At 49.9% G+C, this 4,107-nt stretch overlaps 2 non-coding genes across 2 annotated transcripts; both read left to right on the top strand.

Annotated features, from left to right (window-relative positions):
- Positions 1–114, top strand: LOC140286155 (U5 spliceosomal RNA). Its single transcript, XR_011911036.1, has one exon. It is a non-coding gene; the product is annotated as a U5 spliceosomal RNA (small nuclear RNA).
- Positions 115–422: 308 nt separating this feature from the next.
- Positions 423–606, top strand: LOC140286142 (U2 spliceosomal RNA). The gene has a single exon (XR_011911030.1). It is a non-coding gene; the product is annotated as a U2 spliceosomal RNA (small nuclear RNA).
- The last annotated feature ends 3,501 nt before the right edge of the window (positions 607–4,107 follow it).

Genomic DNA, 4,107 nt, shown 5'->3' with positions numbered 1-4,107 from the left:
GTACTCTGGTTTCTCTTCATAACATACAAGTCTTTCGCCTTTTACTAAAGACTTTCGTGGAGAGCAGCACTAATGAGTTGTTTCTATTTTTGGCAGGCTTTACCTTTGCGGGTGAAGCCCTTTCTGTCTGTGCAAAAGAAATCTTGTTACTGTGCAGAGTGACTTCTCTGAGTAGAGTCGCCTTACTTGTTGCGATTGTGCCGATGTTCGAAGCTGGAGTGCAAAGTTGTTGCTTGAATGGTGCTTGCTGGAGCATGCGGGAGTGCAAAGTTATACCATTTAAAAGGGCTGAAGAGTGCTCAGTGCAGCGGGTGGGCGGAGGTGCAACGTGACACTCTGGCCACCTATGGCCATAAAAAGAACACTGCTACAAGTGCGCATTGTGCCAGCAAGGGCCCTCGGACCTGAAACAGTGGACAGTTATCGCTTCTCGGCCTTTTGGCTAAGATCAAGTGTAGTATCTGTTCTTATCAGTTTAATATGTCCTCTATACGAGGACTACATATTAAATGGATTTTTAAGAATAGGAGTTGAAAAAGAACCTTGCTCCGTTCACTCCAAGCATCGACCCAGTACTGCAGTGCCGCTGGGAACGGTGCGCTCTTCTCTGCTCTTGTGAAAAAGCAAACAGCGGTGCAGGATGGAAGTTTCAGGGAGCCCAAGATGAAACTTTCTTTTAGTCTGCTGAGAAAAGAGAGTGAATGCGAAGTAGACTTTAACACAGCTCTGGGAGCGAGCCGAGTGTGAGCTAACCGGGAGAATTGCTTGAAAGAAACGCCATACCAAATGAGCGGTCAGAACAAAGCCTCAATACGGTGTTCCCGTTGTGTTTTTGTTGCTGCCGCTGTTTGCTTTTTCACAAGAGCGCACCTGTTGAGGGGGGGCCTGGGGGGGCCTGGGTGATGGTGGGTCTCAGGCCCGGGCTGCTGCGACTGGTGTGACCGGGTGGTTTGTTTGTTTGTTTTTTGTTGTTGTTTGTTTGTTTTTTGTAGAGGTCCTCCGGAGTGGGGTTGGGTTTAGTGGGGTGGGGCAGGATGGGTACCTTCTGGGGGTACAGTAGCTCCCAGAATATGGTCGCTGCAGGCCCCGAGCCTGGTGGACATCAGGCCCTCCTGTCCTGTGTTGGCTCCCTTTTAAAAAGTACAGAACTTAGAACAGGTCTAGTCCCTGGCTTTCGGCAGAACTGTCTTCTTTACTTTTTTTTTTTTTTCCCCTTATCGTGTTCAGCATTATGGCAGCAGAATTGTAGTCTGAATACCTTTGATGCCAAACAGATTTGCTTTGCCAAGGGAAGTTTTATAAATGTAAAGCTCCCCTTGATGCCCATTTATTTATTTCTGTTTACAATATATGACATGTAATAGAACTGAACCGGACCGGGGGACAAGGAAAGAAGAAGAGGAAAGAAGAGAAAAACAGAACATACATCGCATACAACACAGCTGTGGATATAGATGACCTGAGACGACATGATAATACATCAACTGCTTAGCGACCATGCTACTGGACTAATGAATGTGGTTGTGTGTGTGTGAGAACATGCAACACCCATGGCACAGGACCTACATGATAACCGTGCTTAGTTATGAGTGTATAAGCATACAGGGCCACAATCCACAGCCCCCCCAAGCAATCAGAAGCAGGCAGAGAGGGCCACAAGACCCGGGCCACCAGCAGCCCCCACAGAGCACAGAACCCAGGAAGCCCACCGCAGGGGCAACCACGCATCCACCCAGAAGACTGCAGAGGAAGCCCCCGGAAAGAGCCCCCATAAGCATAGGGCAGAGGCCCTCCGGGAGCCAGGGGCAACAGCCCACCGACGTCGCCAGGCCCCAGCCGCCCAGACATGGGCCGTGCACTGGATCCGGGCCCCAGGAGCCCGAGCGCCCCCAAACCCCCCGGCAGAGGCCCCACCCAATACCCAGGAGGGCCAAGCGCCCCAGACAGCCACACAGTGGGTCAGCGCCTGCCCCAGCACCCCTGGCCAAGTGCCCTGGGAGTCAAGACGTGCCCACAGGTGGGTGAAGTCGCGAGCAGCGGAGAGAGGCCACGCCGCCCCCCCCATCGGGAGAAGCACAGGCAGGCCAGGCGACAGCAAGTCCAAGATCCAGGCCCAATCATTACCACACACACTTTCATGTCCCATACATCCACACGTCCTCCCTCCCTCGACTCCGCTGGGGTGTAGTGCAGCGGGCACACCAGGGGGCCAGCAGCCCCCCAGCCACCACAGACCCCAAACCAGCAGAACAATTAATTAATCCTCCTGGCCCCTCCCACCCCGAGCAGCAACCAGGAAGCAGGGGTGTGCGAAGAAGACCCCTCCCCTCACCCTTCTGGCTCTTCAATATTTTCTAATAGTGAGCAATTAAAATTGAGGGGCAGCCAAACTTGTAGAACTGGGAGCGTGGCCCTCTGGGAAGCCTACATACCCAAAGAGCCCCGCCCACCAGATGCCACTCAGTGTAACCACCCCCCAAGACCTAATGTGTGTGTGTGAGTGTGTTTGATAAGTAGTAATGTCTAAGGTGTAATTAAAACAGGGGTGGGAACTGCAGAGTGCAACTACTGCAGAGTCCACTACACCCCACCGAACACACACGCCCCCAAAACCCTTCATGTGTGAGTGTGTGCTGTGTACAGGAGCCAGAAGGGAGAGGGGTATGGGGATATACACTGGGGGCAGCCAGGGACTGGCTGCAATAGGCATCCCCGCTACCAGGGAGCCAACACAGGACAGGAGGGCCTGATGTCCACCAGGCTCGGGGCCTGCAGCGACCATATTCTGGGAGCTACTGTACCCCCAGAAGGTACCCATCCCGCCCCACCCCACTCAACCCAACCCCACTCCGGAGGACCTCTACAAAAAACAAACAAACAACAACAAAAAACAAACAAACAAACCACCCGGTCACACCAGTCGCAGCAGCCCAGGCCTGAGACCCACCATCACCCAGGCCCCCCCAGAACCCCCCTCAACAGGTGCGCTCTTGTGAAAAAGCAAACAGCGGCAGCAACAAAAACACAACGGGAACACTGTATTGAGGCTTTGTTCTGACCGCTCATTTGGTATGGCTTTTCTTTCAAGCAATTCTCCCGGTTAGCCCGCACTCGGCTCGCTCCCAGAGCCGTGTTAAAGTCTACTTCGCATTCACTCTCTTTTCTCAGCAGACTAAAAGAAAGTTTCATCTTGGGCTCCCTGAAACTTGCATCCTGCACCGCTGTTTGCTTTTTCACAAGAGTAGAGAAGAGCGCACCGTTCCCAGCGGCACTGCAGTACGGGGTCAATGCTTGGAGTGAACGGAGCAAGCTAATTTTTCAACTCCTATTGCTAAAAATCCATTTAATATGTAGAACTCGGCTCGCTCCCAGAGCCGTGTTAAAGTCTACTTCGCATTCACTCTCTTTTCTCAGCAGACTCTTGGGATTTTATCTATAAAATGAATTCCTTCACTCAAACTATGTTAAAACTGCTTTGTCCTTCATATTTACCATGTCTAGAAAGATTTAAACAAAAAAAAAACAACGTTGTACTTTGCAGTAAAAGAAAGAGCAAATCTAAAGTTTCAGGAATCCGAGAATAAGCTTACTTTCATGAGTTCTTCACGATTTCGGATTTTGCTATAAAATGAATTCCTTCACTCAAACTAAATTAAAACTGCTAAACCGCTAATCTGTTACATGTAAGGCAGATGTCAAATTCACCGAAATAGGATCTAAGGGTATTCGGCCAATCGAGCTGTAGCAGCTTTGGTAAAAGAGTATAAGTTGAAGAGTTTGTGAATAAAGGTGTGCACACACATAGTGAGCTGTAGGAAAATAGGCAGGGAGCAATGCCGGCTGGGGTATAGGTTCTTGTATGTTGTCTGACTGTTTGATTTGAATGTGTTGTGTAAGTGTCCTGTTGAATGTTACATGTTTGGGCTTTGACACTTCACTGTGGTTGTTAACTGTGTGGTGTGTCCTGAAATGTTATATGTTTGGGCTGTGTGACATGCTTAATGCTTGTCAGTAGCTACCCACTTATTCATATATAGCAACTGACAACATAAGAAGTCTGGACATACTTTGATAGTAGTTGTAGAAGTATCCTTATTGATAATAGAT

This window comes from Leuresthes tenuis, unplaced genomic scaffold (assembly GCF_036924035.1).
Source record: "Leuresthes tenuis unplaced genomic scaffold, fLeuTen1.0.hap1 SCAF_74, whole genome shotgun sequence".
NCBI lineage: Eukaryota > Metazoa > Chordata > Actinopteri > Atheriniformes > Atherinopsidae > Leuresthes > Leuresthes tenuis.
This window is presented reverse-complemented; position numbering and strand designations above follow the sequence as displayed.